Source organism: Sceloporus undulatus, chromosome 5 (assembly GCF_019175285.1).
Source record: "Sceloporus undulatus isolate JIND9_A2432 ecotype Alabama chromosome 5, SceUnd_v1.1, whole genome shotgun sequence".
Lineage (NCBI taxonomy): Eukaryota > Metazoa > Chordata > Lepidosauria > Squamata > Phrynosomatidae > Sceloporus > Sceloporus undulatus.
Window position 1 is genome coordinate 56,839,412 of NC_056526.1, and position 17,763 is coordinate 56,857,174.

The 17,763-nt window shown below is 41.5% G+C and overlaps 1 protein-coding gene across 1 annotated transcript in view; it reads right to left on the bottom strand.

Moving 5' to 3' along the window:
• Positions 1-12,691, bottom strand: part of LOC121931595 (RAB3A interacting protein) — a 30,293-nt gene extending 17,602 nt beyond the window's left edge. The window contains exon 1 of the mRNA XM_042469517.1: positions 12,535-12,691. The gene's annotated coding sequence lies outside the window, so the exon portion shown is untranslated. The remainder of the gene's footprint in view (positions 1-12,534) is intronic.
• Between the last annotated feature and the right edge of the window lie 5,072 nt (positions 12,692-17,763).

Genomic DNA, 17,763 nt, shown 5'->3' on the forward strand with positions numbered 1-17,763 from the left:
CGGATGTAGTCATTAAAAGATTCTGCATTTCTATTTGATTCGTCTAACAGAGAAATAGTATAAAACAGAGTAAAGTAAGTAAGAGTTTGAGTAAGAAATATTTCCCTCACGAAGTAGTAACATAGTGTGCTGTTCATGCACCACAAGCCTTTTTTATATCTTCATCATCAGTTACAACAGATTAATACAGCTACCCTCCTGAAAAATGCGATACTAGCTGAGACTGCTGGAATTTGCAGTCCTACAATGTCTGGTGGGCTGCATGATTTCCATCCTGATTTCACCCAATGAGATAAGTAAAAAATACATTTGAGGCACTTCATTTTTCCCCCAGCAGAATATACTGTGGCTTATTTATGCCATCTGTTATCCCCACTCATATTACACGCTGAGTGTAGCGCAGTGCAGAGTAAATTACTACTGTAACTACTGTGTTCAAGCTTTGACTGTCAAAAGGAATAAACCTCAAAATCACTGACTCACAGAGAGTAATTTGGGTGGCTTCCAAATGCTCTTACGAGTACCCATCAGTGCCATAAGACACAATAATGAGTCTGTGCAGTTAAAAAGGACCTCCTGGTAGTCCTGCTACTCTTCTATAAGTAACATTTGCACACACACACACTCTCCCTTTTGAAAAGTACACCCAAGCCTGATTCAGTGTTTACTTTGTAATGAACAAATATCCATAAGTCATTTTAAAGTCATACTTGTCCAGTTGTTCTTCACAGTGCAAATTCCACTTTTGTACTACACAACAGGTATTCCTTAGTTATTATGAAAGCCTCTGATAAAGAACCTCCCTCTTACTAGGGGCCCATTCCCACTATGGTTTAAACCAGATTGTGTCAAATCAGGATCCAGTTTAAACCACCAAATCGGAAAGGGGGCCATGGTTTTCCCCTATGTAACTCGCGTCAAAAAGACGCTGGGTTTGTCCGCTCCTTTTTGGGCTGAATCGATTTATTTGAGAATAAATCGATTCAGCCTAGTAGGAACCTGGAGTGGATTCGAATCTGCCCTGGCAGCGCGTCTCCACCCCAGCCAAGCCTCCCTCCATCCTTTCTCCCTCCCTCCCTCCATTGGCCTGCCTGCCTGGCTGCTGGTGCCTTTGCGAGGCCCAGCGGTGGAGGCAGCTGTAAGGGCTCGGTGCTGATCTTCTCCTCCGGTCATCCTCCTCCTCTTCCGTCTTATCCCGGTCGGATCGCTGCCCAGCCTCCTTCCCCTTCTCCGCCCTGGCAGGCCTACTTTAGAAGGAGGCTGGGACGGAAGGAAAGAGGCAGGCCAGGAGGGTGGAGGACGCCTTCTATGCCACCCATCATGGCATGTGTGCCTCCGCCCTCCAAGCCCTGACAGCCGCTGCCACCGCTGGGCCCCCGTGAAGGAGGAGAGAGGCAGGCCAGGAGGACAGAAGCATGAACGCTGTGGCAGGTGGCGGAGAAGGCATCCTCTGTCATCCTGGCCTGCCTCTCTCCTTCCGCTCCAGCCTCCTTCTAAGGTAAGCCTACTGGGGCGGAGAAGGGGAAGGAGGCTGGGCAGTGGAGAAGGATCTGTCTGGGATCAGATGGAGGAGGACCAGAGGAGAGGGCCAGCACCAAGCCCTGACAGCCACTGCCGGCAGACTCTGCAAAGCCACCAGCAGTCAGGCAAGTGGGCAGGCAGGCAGGCCGGTGGAGGGAAGGAGGAAAAGAGAAAGGAGGAGTGAAAGAAGGAAAGAAGGAGGGGAGGGAGGGAGGGAGGGAGGAGATATGGCTGGAAGGAAGGAGTGAGCCATGGCCGAAGAGGCCAGGCTGTCAGGGAGGCATGCCGATTCCTGAACCAAATCCTGAAACAGGCACAATCATAGTGGGAACTACTGTGTTTGCTGAACCTGTTTCAGGAATCAGTTCAGGAATCTGATCTAAAGGTAAGTGGGAAGGCCCCCAAAGTCCTTTTACAAGATTCCAGCCTCAATTTTTCTTGTCTTCTATAACTAGCTCCAAGTATTTTTTGCAACATTAGAAGGATGATAAAGGAGGGCTGGAGAAAGACAGATATTCACTGCTGAATTGCAGCAGTGTATCTGCCATAAGCAATGCAATAAAGCTTGACCTAGAGTTTTTCTACTCTAGGTGACTTTAAGTGTTGGTTTACATACAACAGGCAAGGTGAATATCTGCCTTCAGAATCATTTGCTGATAGAATGTGCAAAGAAGAAAACAGAAAGAAAAGAGGAAAACAGATTACTGTATATACTCAAGTATAAGTCTAGACATTTTAGTCAAAAAGTTGACCCAAAAAACCTGGGTCAACTTATCCATGGGTCAATGTAAGTACTGTACTTTAACATATATATAATATACTGTATATATGGAGCCATCCCCTTTCTCTGAATAGAGTGGTAAAAGGTGAGAGCTTAGTCCATCCTGGGAGCACCAAAAAGAAACATGGGCCCCATACAGACTGCCAAAATAAAGCTGCTTCAGGTCACTTTGGAGGTATGCTGTTTAAATGATGCATGCGTCCTAAGAGTACAAAAGCTGTGCCAAAGTTGTGCTCCAGTCCTTAGGACTGTATCGTGGCTTTGACACAGCTTCCAGACTCTTATGACACATGGATCACTTAAACAGCATACCTCCAAGTGACCCGAAGCAGTTTTATTTTGGTCTGTTTGTATGGGACCATGGATCCCCTTTACTCTTTCATCCATCCAGCCCACGAACAGTTATGCCTGCCAGAATTTTCTAAGTTCTTTGGCATCATTTTCCTTTGCATCATCCTTTACATCCTTTGTTACATGCCCCTAAGTTTTACCCTCAACTTATCCACAGGTCATATCAAAATCTATAATTTTGACCCCAAAACCTGCCCTCAACTAATGCATGAGGTCAACTTGTAGTCGAGTATATATGGTAACTTGCCTCACCAGCTACCCTGACATGTTGATAAAACATGGACCTACGGCTTTGACCGCCAAAATGGAAATCAGAAGTGGAAGCTGGTAAAAGAACAAAAAACCATCCCAAGATGCATTTTTAGAAGAAACTTTCAAGTGGTCTCTAGAAGAGTGAACATGTTTTTATTTATCTGACCTGGTTGTTTCATCCCTCCATGGGGATATTGTCCGGAAAAAAAGTTTGCAGAAACATGTTGAACCACTGTTCCTTTCTGCTTCTCTGCCCCAGCATGGCCACATGCAGCTCAAGAGTTCCAACTTTATCCAGATCTGAAAAACTGTGGTTAATTTTAACTATCACATGAAAATGAGTACAATGGTCCCTCTACATTCGCTAGAATTGGGGTTGAAGGACCCCCATGAATATGGAAAAACCACAAATAAAAAAAACATTATTATTTTTACCTAAGAGAATAGCAAATAGCAAGTACATCTCTGTACCACTTATCAATGCACTTAAGCACTCCCTAAACAGATTACAATATTTAAGCTAACTGCCCCAACAAGATGGGTATTCGTTTTAGTGACCTTGGAAGGATTCCAGGCTGAGTCAACCCTGGACTCCCTGGCTGGGACTGAACTCACAACTTTGTGGCTTAGGAGTGAGTGAGTGGCTGCAGTACCAGCATTTAACCACTATGCCACCAGGGCTCTAGGCATTTCTAGGTCCTCCAGTGCAACTCTATGGTCAACGTCTGCCAGACATTGATCATAGAATCATGCTGGAGCACTTACAAATGCCTAAAGAAGTGTTTTCTTTAGGCATTTCTAGATTCTCCAGCACAAGTCTAAGGTCAAAATCTGGCAAAGTTGCACTGGAGGACCTAGAAATTTCTAGAGAGAACATATTAAAGAAAACCACAAATAATCAAATCCACAAAAGTCAAAGCCGCAAATGTGGAGGGGCAACTGTATAAGCCTCCTGTGTAAAGACACCCTACAAGGAAGTTCAATATTTAAACAGGCATTAAAAAGTGACAGTTTCCCCACAAGATTGCTTTGAACTGCTAAAGGCTAAAGTAAACTTAAAGAAAGGAGCCCCAAATACAAAGAGTTTAGGACTCATTTCTGTATAATGTTTGGTAAGTCTGTATAATCTTAGATAAGTGACTGTTAACTAGCATTACAGATTTTATCTTGGTAGGTACTGTCAAGCACACTTTGATCTAAAGGTGCCAAATAAAGCATGCAAGGAGCGAGCCAATCTACACTTTCAGAACACATTCATGATACAACCCTTTTCTTAAAACTTTGCCACCTGAGAATACAATAGTAAGGAAACACAGAGAAATACATACTTGAAAGTTTTCCCTATATAACAAATTCAATGTGCACAGGAGAGCAATCAAGTCATGCTAGATTAGAACTCTTCTCAAAACAGATTACAATATATAGTCCCACATCCACATTCTAACTAATGGCATTTAGGAAGGCTTATGTTTTCAAAATTAAATTTTAAAATCTAGTAAAGGATTACAATCACATCTCCCTGTTCTGCTTAATGTACACAGATTAGAATATTTATGTCAATAGCAACTAGAGCTTGGAAATAACACGTTACAAGTAACAATGCTGCCTGTAACACATTACTATTTGGAGTAACGAAGACATAACTGTTTTTGGTCACATCGTTATTTGGAGAGTATAATTCCCAAGTGATCTTGGGGCCAATCTTTTGGAGTTGATGGTGCTTCTGCCTTCAGGGCTGGTATCAGCATCTGGTATTAATGGGTAATTGCCATGGCTCAATGCTATTCACTCCAGGAATTTGTAGTATGTTGTGCCACTACAGCTCTATACCTAAATGTCTCACAAAATTACAGTTCCCAGAATTCCATAGCATTGAGCCAGGGCAGGTAAAGCAGTGTCCAACTGGATTTTTTCTGCAGTATCGATGCAAAATCTGGAGCACTAAACCAGAACTGTACAGAGTTAATTGCCATTCTGGCTCCCCAATAGGCTTCTGCAGCAGCATCACTCTGGACTTTTGTGGGAAATTAAATGGCAGTACCCATCACTGGTGGTTGGGCATTGCTACTGTATGCCACCTTTCTCAGGCTTTAACAACATTGAAGAGGACCCACCAAGAAGGCACTCTTTCCAAAATCCTTTCAGATTTGGGAGTTTGGGGGATCCTATGTCCAGGCAATGTTGGCCATCAACAGATTCATAACAGTTTCTCTCATCTCCACCCACCCACACATTAAAATACTTCAAAATTCCCTTTTTATTTTAGTAGCAGTGCTCAGTTAAGGGTTAACTCTGACATGGCTTGTTTACCAGAGGGATTAATTCCCTGGTAAATACACTGCAAGCTCACAGTATGTACTGACAAAAAACACAAGTGATTCCCCAGCAGACCTTTGTGATTTATTGCTATTTTGGTATTCTAAAATTCATAGATATCGGGAAAACCATATGCCAACTATACAACAGTTACGGATATGAGAACATAACTCTTAGAGCAACCCCAAACACAATAATTCCTGAATAAAGGACATTTTACATATTCCAAGAGAGCAAAATAAGAGATCAGATTATTATTATTATTTTTAAAACGTTGCTGGCAAAAGAATATGGGTTAAATCTCTTTGGAAAGTCCCCTTTTATTTTAATGGGCATGATTGGTACTTCGGGAAGCTTGCCAGATTTCTCAGATTTTCGTCATTACAGCTCTTTTCCAATTAGCCCAGATCCCTTCATTAACAGTAGCAGCTGGCATAAAAAGCTGCCTAAAGAACTCCCTTGTTCCTTGCACTATTTCTTTTTTAATGTTAGCCTATGTTTAGTTGCTAAGTTCAGGAACAACAAACGTTCAATGAATTACTACACACTTAAGAAATACTATAACGGAAAGGAGAGTTTCCATTCTTAAAATGCAAGCATGCTCTGAGCGTAAGCAAACCTACATTACAAGAAAATGCCTGTTTATCCTCATCCCATGTCATGCCCATTAGATAATGAGATGCCCTCAAATCTTGCTTGTAATTCTTAAAGTGCATGTCTGCCAAATGTAACTTTAGAGAATGGTATTAATACTTCTACATAACAGTCTTTTCACTACGACACAGAACTGCAAGCTGAAACAATATGTGTGATTTAGGTAAAAGAAGATTAAGAAACAGCTTAAGGAACTATTTCTGGGGAAAACCAAGTTTCAACTGCTAATTTTCTATGTAGTTGCTGCTTTAAAACAAGAACCCTACTGCTTTGCCAAAAAAACTGAATAGAGCTGTTATCTCACTTTTTCTTTAACATTTCAAATATAATTTTCACTACAATACTTCAACTGTATTTATTGCTCTCTAGTAGAACAGACACGTCACTTTTCCAAAAAACAAAGCTCTATTTGTTTTATACTTTTGAGCAAATAATTTTCCAAGAATGTTCTGTTTACAGGTAACCCTGTGCTTTCAAACCAAGCAGTTATTTCATAGATGAATAAAAGACCCTCCACTTTTGTACCAGCCATAAATAAAAAGAATTATTACATCCTTTTTGGAAGTGTCACAGATCATAGGAAAAAGCATACTTTTGTGAACCCAAGTTTCCAAGTGTAGTTGCAGTAACTCCAGGTAGTATGACATTTCAAGTAACAAGCAATTGAGAATTAAGCCTAACTGATATCCTGCACAACTGCTACCAGTCAAAAGTGAGAATATTGAGCTAGACTGACCCCAGGCAGTTTTAGATATATAGCGCAGAGGACCAAATACATGATTTATGTCAGATTGTCGTGAACATCTACCAACCTATTGTGCACCTATTTGACTTAACTGATGATTGACTGTAGGTCTATAACTGGTCAAATACTGGGCAGAATGAAGACTGCAGTCAGAAGAAGAATAGCATTCGGAAGGACAACTATGAAAGAACTGGACAAGATCCAAAAGTGTAAAGATGTAACTCTGAACATTAAAGTGGGGACTGTTCAGGCCACTGTATTCCCCATCACCATGTATGGATATAAGAGCTGAACAGTGAAGAAAGCCAATAGGGAAAAAATTCAATTCATCTGGGATGTGGGGCTGGAGAACCTTTAGCCTTCTCTATCAGAGAGCTCTGGTGCCACAATAAACTACAATTCCCAGGACTCCTTATCACTGAGCCAGGACAATTCAAGTGGTCTCAAACTGGATTATTCCTGAAGTGTGTTTTCAACTTAGTCCAATCAGAATACAGTGTTAAGAAGAACTACTGCTGGCAAATAAATATGACCACAGTGTATTTTCAAAACAAGCCTGGCAACCAAAAGTGGGGAGGCAATGCGAAGCAGTGGTTCAAAGAGAATGCACATGACACTGGCTTTCTCAGGGAGCTAACAGCAATACTACATAATTCTTCCACTGTGCCAAGTTGGCAGGCAACTTGAAGGCACACTGTGACTTATGACGACCCCATGAATTTCATAAAGTTTTCTTAAGCAAGGAATGCCCAGAAGTGGTTTTGCCAGTTCCTGTCTCTGGCACCTGGTTTTCATCAGCAGTCTGCCATCCAAGTACTAACCAGGGCTGACACTGCCTTGCTTCCAAGGATCTGGTGCCTTTAGGGTACTGAACTAGGCAAAATAAACTGGCATATGTGTGCCTCTAGCAACCTGCGCAGAGTGTCTCATAACTGCTGAATGGGAAGAACTCAAGTGGGAGGTAGGCAAAAACAACACGAGGGCTTCCTCCAGCTGGATCTCTTCCCTCTTCTCCCTTGTTCCAATCTAGTGTCAAATGCCTTGTGTGGAAGACTCAAGAGACAGGGAGGATAACACCAGGCACCTGCTCCTGTTTCCAAGGGAGTGTCCTCTTTCCTGACAGGGCGACCTACCACAAGCTGTGTCATGGGAAAGAGCCTTAAAACCTGGTATATCATATTATCATTTTACATCAATTTCCATTTTAGAAATCTCAGAGCAGTTTACAGTAAAAACAACTGATAAAGATGAGAAAACAAGAAAACAACACATTAAATACAATTCATTCACAATCATGGGTAAGTGTCCCAACAAGGTTTATTGTGATTTTATTTTGAAAATTTTGGTTAACTGTTGTTGTTGTTTTTAAATCTAAATATAGTTTAACTGAGGGAGTCAGCATGGCATAATAGTTTGAGTGTTGGACTCTGGGAGACCAGGGTTCAAATCCCTGCTCAGCCATGGGATGAGCGGATGTCTACCCGGTGGATGACCATGGGCAAGCCACATTATTTCACACTCAAACAAAGGTAATGGCTGACTCATTCTGAACAAATCTTGCCTCTCCATGATAAAAAAAATCTTACGCTTAGGATCCCCATAAACTGGGAATGACTTGAAGGCACACAACAACAACAGCAACAACAACGACAACAAGGTTAACGTAAGCTTCCTTGGAAGAATTCATATCCTAACCACTATATGTAAATATAATAAACATTATATGCATAATAAATATATTAATAAAGGATACATTGTTTTAAACTATTTTACACCTATTTGTAGGATCCCTAAGAATTTTCTTGTGTACAGAATCATAATAGTTTGTCTTTAGTGAAAAGGTTCCACCAAATGCTACCCCTTTACACAAGATTAAGTATCAGCTGCAAGTCAGACACACATTAGTTATTTATTAAAAGAATAATGACTGGGATAAATTATTTATCCCTCTTTATTCTCAAGGTAATGTTAACCTAGCGTAACAGAAATCTACTGCTACTAACAGGAAAATAAGGATGCACACACAAAAAAAGGTTTGATGTGGTCACACACAGAATACATAAAACATAGAGACGATCCGTCAGAACTAAAAAGAAAAAAGGGGGAGGCAGATATTATGCATTAGTTTTTGCATATCCAATCTCTCTGCTTCATGTATAATAGATTACTCTTGTGAGGTAAATGCAGGCATTATCAATCGTCCTTCTAAATTAGAGGTAATTTTCCAAGGACTATATAAAAATGCTTCCTCTTCCAGATATTTTTTTCATTATCCCAGAATGTATTTATATGAACAGCAAGAAAAACATGGCACAAAGAGTTAAGAATTAGCACCACTTCTACACAACTCTCTCGTCAGGATTTAAAAATAGTTTCGAAGAAACACATGCTTTGTTCATCCATACATTTTCCTTAATCCAAAAATAACCTCAAATTCAAATACTATTAATTTTAATCTATGGTTGTTCCCAATTACAAATTACTAACCCACTATCAGAAATAAGTCTATTGCAGACAAGTTCTTTTGGACATTTTGGTGAACACATTAGTTTTAAAAACATGCGGAGCTGGCAACAGCACAGGGAATGACAAGAAGGAAATTAAGGGGACAAGAGACATCATGCCTTATACCATGCAAAACTGTCTTATTTAGATCAGTACTTTCAAACACTGTTTCAAACTAACCATGAAAGCCAATACTCTGTAGCGCTTTGAGCACTGGACTACAACTCTGAAGACCAGGGTTCAAATCCCCTCACCCATGAAAACCCACTGGTGACCTTGATCCAAAACACACTGCAGAAATAATCCAGTTTGAGACCACTTTAACTGCCCTGGCTCAGGGAATCCTGGGAATTGTACTTTATTGTGGTATGAGAGCTCCCTAAGGCTAAATATCTCACAAAACTACAATCCCCATGATTCCCTAGCACTGAGCCAAGGCAGTTAAAGTAGTCTCAAACTGGATTATTTCTTCAGTGTGTTTTGGACCCTTCTGCAAGTTACACTCTTTCAGCCTCTGAGGAAGGCAAAAGAAAAGCCCTCTCTGAACAAATCTTGCCAAGAAAACCCCATGATAGGCTTTAAGGTCATCATAAGCCAGAAAAGACTTGAAGGCACACAACAACTTTCAAACAGTCCGTGTTTGAATTACAAACCCGAAGTGTTTACTTTTCAGAACAAAGCTCTCTCTTCTTACCCAAACTCTGCTCTTCATTTCACCTAATGAATTTTCCTTCTGAAATTTAAATTCATTTAATTTTTGTTTTCTCACAAACAACTGTCCCTACCGGTGTGCAAAAATAATCCTACTTCTCAGTGAGGAATCTGAATTCAAAACACCAATATGTGTGCTAAATAAATCAGTTCAGTTTATAGGTACAGTCAGGCCTCCGAATCTACGATCCAGGGTTTCAAGCATCCAGTTTGAAAATATTTTTAAAATACTATATATTAATTCCCAAAAGCAAACCTTAATTTTGCCATTTTGTATCGGGGGACACCATTTAACTATGCCATTGTATTTAATGAGACTTGCGCATCCACAGATTGTGGTATCCATGGTCCTGGAACCAAACCCCAGCGGATACCAAGGGCCCACTGTATTTATTTCTATGGTCCAAAACACACTGCAGAAATAATTCAGTTTGAGACCACTTTAACTGCCCTGGCATAATGCTAGGATATTCTGGGAACTGTAGTTTTGTGAGACATTTAGCTTTCTCTGTCAGAGAGTTCTGGTGTCAGAATAAACTACAATTTGCAGGATCCCCTAACACTGAGCCAGGAAATTAAAGTGGTCGCAAACTGAATGATTTCTGCAGTATATTTTTTACTTATGGTCTCTTTGGCTTTCAGCTGATGGCTGGAGAGCCAAGAGGCGACAAAGGAAAAATGGCAGGGGGAGGGGAGAACACAAAATAGCTAACTTGCAAAATGAGGAATGCAAGGAATGCCAGCTGTATGAATTTGGAGAATACAGTAGACCCTGGGAGGCCAGACATTATTAAGGGCGCCACAGGGTATAAGGATTTCTAGGCCTGTTTACAGGCATTAGAGGTTATATGTGCATACTGGCTTCTTGGTAAACAAAACAAAGATTTCATAGAGATACTGTTACTAGTCTGTAGTACTGTATTTTAAAAAACCAAATACAGTGAGCTCTTGGAATCCGCTGGGGTTTGGTTCCAGGACCCTGTGGATATCAAAATCCGTACATGCTCAAGTCCCATTAAATACAATAGTATAATAAAATGATGTCCCTCATATAAAATGGCAAAATCAAGGTTAGCTTTTTGGGAATGTATATATCTTGAAGCCAAGGATGCTTGAGTCCATGGATAAAAAAATCTGTGAATACTGAGGTGACTGTAGTCCCATGTTGTTGTTGTTGGGTCGGCTGACTATGCTGTTGCTGCTGACTGTAGTCTCATGTTGTTGTTGTTGTTGTTGTTGTTGTTGTTGGGTGCCTTCAAGTCATTTCGATTTATGGCGACCTTAATGGAGCTTTCTTTGCAAGTTCCTTCATAGAGGGTTTGCCACTGCCATTCTCTTAAGCAGAGAGAGTGTGGCTTGCCCAAACTCAAAAATCCCAAATAGCCCCATGCAGCACACTAACCACTTCAGTACATCTAGGTGGAACTCTTGCTGTATAAGATGTAATGCCCTCAGACAACTGAGCCTCTGTTGCTGGATTCCAGCAGCCGCAACAAAAGCAAAGCAGCTTGAAGTGTCAAAAAGCTTTAATAATAAAATAAAAAAGAACATTTTTTTAGTGACAACCCACTCCTTCAATAGCAGATCATAACTGCCTGTGGAATATAGGATTGCCTAGAAAGACAGATACACAAACATATCATACTAGCCAGCCATCAAATTTAAAACTGGCTGCATATGCACTGCAGAAATAATCCAGTTTGACCTCATTTTAACACACAAGACTCAATGCTATGAAATTCTGGGATTCGTAGTCTCTTGTGACACCAGTGGACTGCAAAAATAATCTGGTTTGACACCACTTCAATGGTTAAGGCTCCACTTCAATGGTGTGGCACCAGAGCAGAGCATCATGGACCATAAGGAAGCCCCCCAAGATTGTTTTGCAATTGTCAGAGAGAGCTCTGGTGCCACAGGAAACTATAAATCCCAGAATTCCACAGCACTGAACCCTGGCTGTTAAAGCAGTGTGAAACCAGATTACTTCTCTAGTGCGGATGCAGCCCCTGATGCCACTATATCCCTCTCTACCACATTACACCTCATCGGTGTAAAGTGTATTTTATTATTGCTACGTTGAAATTATTGTGTTGTCTGTGTAAGGAAGGAGGGGATAGTGGGATGTTGTTATTTTAAGGCACGTTTTTAATTATGTATTGTTTAATTGTGTTTTAAGGGGTGGGTGGGAAATTGGGGTCTGGAATTGTATGTTTTAAGCCGCCCCGGTTGTGCTACACAGAGAGGTGTGATATAAATACATTTTATTATCATCATCATCATCATCATCATCATCCTATTTTTGGGGTGCATCTTATCAACAAACCCAAGGATCCAGAGCAGGAAAACTGGATCACTTCCGAAGGCCAAGGTGACGCATAATCCAGATTGAAAGCGGTGTCACTCCTGATGTGGATCAGAAACATAAAGAAGGGGGAAAGGGGCAGGAGGGGATTGGGAAGGAGCAGAGAGGGAAAGGTCTCCTTGGGAAGGCAGAGGAGGCTGTTTAGACTAGGCAGAGTGGGAATCTAGATTAAAAAGGGGTGCAGGGAAAGTAGGGGGCTCCTTAAAACATATATTTGGGGTGCTCTGGAGAGGGGCAGGTGCAAACAGGGATCCAAAGGGAGCCCGCAGGCAGCCAAGACTATGGAGTTGGGGGTCAGAAGTGGAGGGAGACCTGTAAGGGAAGAGGGAGGCTTACCTGCCCAGCCCAGAGAGAAGGTTCCCTATCTGGGGAAGAAGGGTGGCCACGACTCAGGCACTGCTCCTGCCTTTGCTGGCGCTTCTCTTCCTCCTCCTTCTCAAGTCTCTAGCTCCCAAATAGCAAGGCAGAGCGGCTGGGCCCGACTACGCATGCGCACCAGGCCCACAGCGGCCTCTGGCCCAGTAGAGCTACTCTCTCAAGTCTATTAGGCGCCGCCTCTCTCTGAGGTGGTGTGTGTCTCAACTGTGCAAATAAACCCGTTTCCATACCGCTTTAACTGCCATGGGCTCCATGCTGTGGCATTCTAGGGGCTGTAGTTTGTTTCTCTGGCAGAGAAGGCTTTAAAACGGTCTCACAAGACGACAGTTATTACTCAGATTTCCATAACACTTAAGTCAAAGGTCCAAAGCACACTGCAGAAATGATCCAGTTTGAAACCGCTTTAACTACCCTGGCTCAGTGCTCAGTACTGGGAATTGTAGTGTATTGTTGTACTGGAGTTCTCTGACAGAGAAGGCTAAATTGCCTCACAAAACTACAGTTCCCAGAATTCCCTATCATTGAACCAGGGCAGTCAAAGTAGTCACAAGCGGGGTTGTTTCTGCACTGTGGTATTGAGACAGATTATTTCAGTATATCTACCAAGATTATTACTGCACTACACTCTTATATTGTGCCACTATTCCACTTTTGCTGCTCCATCTCCCATAGGATGGAGCTACAAAGTCATGTCAAACTGCATTATTTCTTGTTTAGAGAAATAATGCAGTTTGACAACACTTTAAACTGCCGTAGCTCCATCCTACAGAATCCTGGAGTTTGTCATTTTGGGCAGGGCCACCTGTACTCCTTAGCAGAGAAGCCTAAAGACCTTGTGAAATTACAAATCCCAGGATACCATAATATGGAGCTACAGCACAAAAAGTGTTGTCAAACTGCCTTACAGAGTAGAAATGGTGCAGTTTGACACCTCTTTAACTTCCATGGTTCCATCCTACAGAATCCTGGGATTTGTAGTTTTGTGGGGTACCAGCACATTTATGTAATTTTGCATGAAGTGTTTGCTCAAACTAAGGACTATAAATTGGTATCAAACTGGATTTCTGCAATGTGGATGCAGCCCCAGTCCTGCCTGACTGGGGTAAATGTCCACCAGACCGTACAGGACAGATTATATGGGCGGAGGTGATCCTGGAGGTAGCCAGGACCCAAACCATGTAGAGCTTTAAAGGTAATAACCAACACTTGGTACCTGAGCCATAAGCTAATTGGCAGTTCTAGTGCTTTAGTAAAACAATTTTGGCTAAAATAATTTGAGAGGAAGCTTTACGTTACCATTCTGGTTGAAAGGGAGAAATGGCTGTCTAAACTTAGGAGGGGGTAATTTATGCCCCTCCAGATGTTGGACTGCAGCACCCATGATCACACTGGCTATGCTAGCAGGACTGATGGGCATTAAACATAGAAATCTGGGAAGCTGTCTTACATTTGAATCAGATTAATAGTCCATCTAGCCCAGTGGTTCCCAAATTTGATCCTCCAGGTCTTTTGGATTTCAGATCCCATAAACTCTAAACAGCTTGGCCAACAATCAGGAGTTATGGGACCTGAAGTCCAAAACATCTGGCGGACCAAAGTTTGGGAATCACTGATCTAGCCCAATGGTATCAATTGTGACGGATAACAGCTCTCTGGGGCTTTAGTCAGGATTATTTTGTAGCCTTACTTGGGGCCTTTTCACACTACACAATTATTATTACTATTAATATCCCGCCTCTCTGTGCAACACAACCAGGGCAGCTTGTAGTGATACAATTCTGTTTTAATTACCATGCCTACATCCTATGGAATCCTGGGATTGGCAGGTTAGGGATGTGTATTTACAATTCAAACTACATACCATGGGATTCTATAAAATACAGCCATGGCCATTAAAGTGGAATTATAGTGCTATAATTATGTAGTATGGAAGGGACACTGCAAACCCTGGTTAGTATTCCTCACCTAGGCTTGATCCTGCTCAGCTTCTAAAATCAGATGAGGTACCAGCTGGAATGGTGGTCCAGCAATATCTGGAGAACATCAAATCGCCAGCCACTGGCATAGAGTGTATAGATATACCTAAATCCTCCGATTGGCATATAATTTACAGTGGACCCTTGTTATACGCTGGGGTTTGGTTCCAAGATCCCCCATGGATAACAAAATCTGTGTATGCTCAAGTCCCATTAAATATAATGACATAGCAAAATGGTGTCCCTTATAAAAAATGGAAAAGCAAGGTTTGATATTTGAAATGTATACTTTTTTGGAACATTTTCAAACCATGAATGCTTGAATCCATGTATAAAAAATCCATGTATAAGAAGGGCCGACTGTACTTATGTTTATTATCTTCCAAGATTTTGTGCTTGGCTGTTGAGGAATTTGCAGCAGTTGCTCAGATGCCCACATTTTTTCCTAATCTGCCAAGTGATCATTATGCTCCTGAAGAAAATATCCACAGCTGCAATCCAGTTTACGACTATTATACTCACAGATACTTCATACCCATCTAAAACTAAATTATTAGTGTTTGCTGCTTCTGTTGTGCTGTAGTGTAGTGTAGCATGTGGCATGTGGGACTGGGAGGAAGGCTTGGAATTTGTTTCCTGATTCTCTCTGCTTAATGTGATCCTTACTCTAAGTGCTGGTTTTTTTGGGTGGGGGGAATTTAAAGGGAGGTGTAGAGGAAAGCAGAACTCTGCAGGGAAATCTTGCAATATCAATACAGTGGATCCTTGTTATACACCAAGGTTTAGTTCTAAGATCCCCCGTGGATAACAAAATCCATGGATGCTCAAGTCCCATTAAATATAATGACATAGCAAAATAGTGTCCCTTATGAAAATGGAAAATCAAGGTTTGATATTTGAAATTTATACTTTTTTAACATTTTCAAACTTTGGATGCTTGAATCCATGTATAAAAAATCCATGTATAAGAAGGGTCGGCTGTACTCAAAAATACAGCTTGGATTTATTCCCAGACACACAGGTTTTTACTCCAGCAAACCTGTGCACAAATCACACACACACACACACACACAGAGGTTTGGGGAGGGCTGTCCAAGTTCAAAAATTGTTAGTGGTGGATATTGTCAGAAGAGCCTCTTTTACCCTGTCTTTGGTTGGACACATAGATTGAACCTGGATGCACACTTTTGCTGAGCTTGGAAAGGATTTTGACTACCAGAATCCCCATGCTATGGTTGTGCTGGATGTCTGTCTTTTCCAGGACCTGTCCTATATTTCAACCTTCTGTCCAGGAATAATTCCAAAATATCCTCCATTTTGAGCAGGACTAAGAAGCACAATGAGTAGCACATTTGCTGTTCCCCTTTGGGAAATGTATCTACTTGGCAGCCTGTCCTTGCTGCAAATAGGAGTATAGGATGGATTCTTCTAAAATTCTATTTTTCTAGGAGGAGCAGCAAAGACTTGCCCCCAGAGCTCAGGGTGCATTGATTTCACACAGAGAGAAAGAATAGCAAACGTGCTAGACAATAATCTTTCTACTAGTTTTCAGTAGAGACAGGCTACCAAGTAGACCTTGAGAAGCCCATTGAGAACACCACTATTGCTGTCCTTTTCCCCTTCAAGCTCTTCAGGCAAGTCTTTCTATTCCCAAGAAAAAAGAAGTTTACAAGGATCCATCCTATCAGCTATTTGCAGTGAGGGCAGGGTAATAAAATAAAATAAAATAAAAATAATAAAAGGACTACAAAATACAGTATATGTAATATAGCTGTAAATAAACCATATGAAATAAATTTATATTTATAGTGGTGTTTCTAGCTTTTATTTTGTAATTTCCTACATTTTCCCTCCATGTCCTGCATTTTGTGGTGCCTTGTCTTCCTTTGCAGTATGACATCTGTGGTCATACTGTTCCCCCATCCAATCCTCTTCCTTCCCTCTTCACATTTGTGAATGATAATGAGTAAGGATGAGAAGTCTAAATATCTCCTTCCTATCCCAACTATCTGTTGATTTTTATAGTTTTTTGTGGGTTTTTCAGGCTTCGTGGCCTGTGTTCTAGAAGAATTTATTCCTGATGTTTCACCTGCATCTGTGGCTGACATCTTCAGAAAATGGTGGCATGGAGGTGTGTGGGGTATGTATATGTATGTGTGTGTGTTAATTTATTTTTAAAAATGTGTTTTTAATGTGTCTTGATGCCCACACGCATATACAGATGCAGGATGAAAGCTGCTCATCTCCTCTGTGAGAGGTGCCCTTTGCTCTAGTTGCTGCTGTACCATTCCAAGCAGAGTCCTGTTGGCAAAGTTGCTCTGAATTTATTTATTTATTTATAATCTAAAACCAACTCCAGGGACGTAGCCAAGGGGAGGGTTCTTGGTGTCCGCCCCCCCCCTTCCATTAGAAAAATGAATGGTGTGTGCTGCTGCGCCGCCGCACCCAAGCCCCATTATAATGATGGCAGTTAGTCTGGACCCCCCCCCCTTCCTAAAATCCTAGCTACGTCCCTGCCAACTCTCTCATCCCTCAATAAAACCAAGCCTGCCAGATCTTAAAAGGCCTGTTTAAATGAAGTCATGATTCAAACTGAAGTCAAGCAAAGGTGAAGGAGGAGCCCAATTTATCCCCTTATTGTTGATTTCATGGCTGGGCTCAGCTGAGGGCAAGGCACTGGGTAAAACACTCCCATGCCAGTAGTGAAAGAGATGGGCAGCTTTATTCCCCCAAGGTGTATGGAACTAATGGATATCTTCCAGATAGGCTGTACTACAACTCCCAGCATCCCACCCATTATATACTATATTGTCTAGATATGAGAGTTTCAATCCAATGTATCTCAAAGTTGCTCAAGAAAAGCTGCTGTACGGATTGATTATCTTTTCCAGAGAGAAAGTAGGAAAGGTTGTATTTTTTATGAGTATTAGTGATCCATTTTCTCTTGCCCGAATTGCACATGCTTTTGAAGTGCAGAAAAGGTCCCAATCAAATCAAGGTTGATAATTCCTTTCTCAGGCACTTACAAAACCAGAAAAGTTTTCAAAACTTTGAAAACAAAAAACAGACAGATGGCAAAACCCAAACAGGAAAGTGCCAATGTGAATTATTTCCAGGATTCTGCCTTCAGACCAAAGGGGGTCCCTTCCTCTAGATAACAAGTGGAGTGATAATTATAGATTAGAAAAGAGCCTGATCAGCAGCTGCTGCT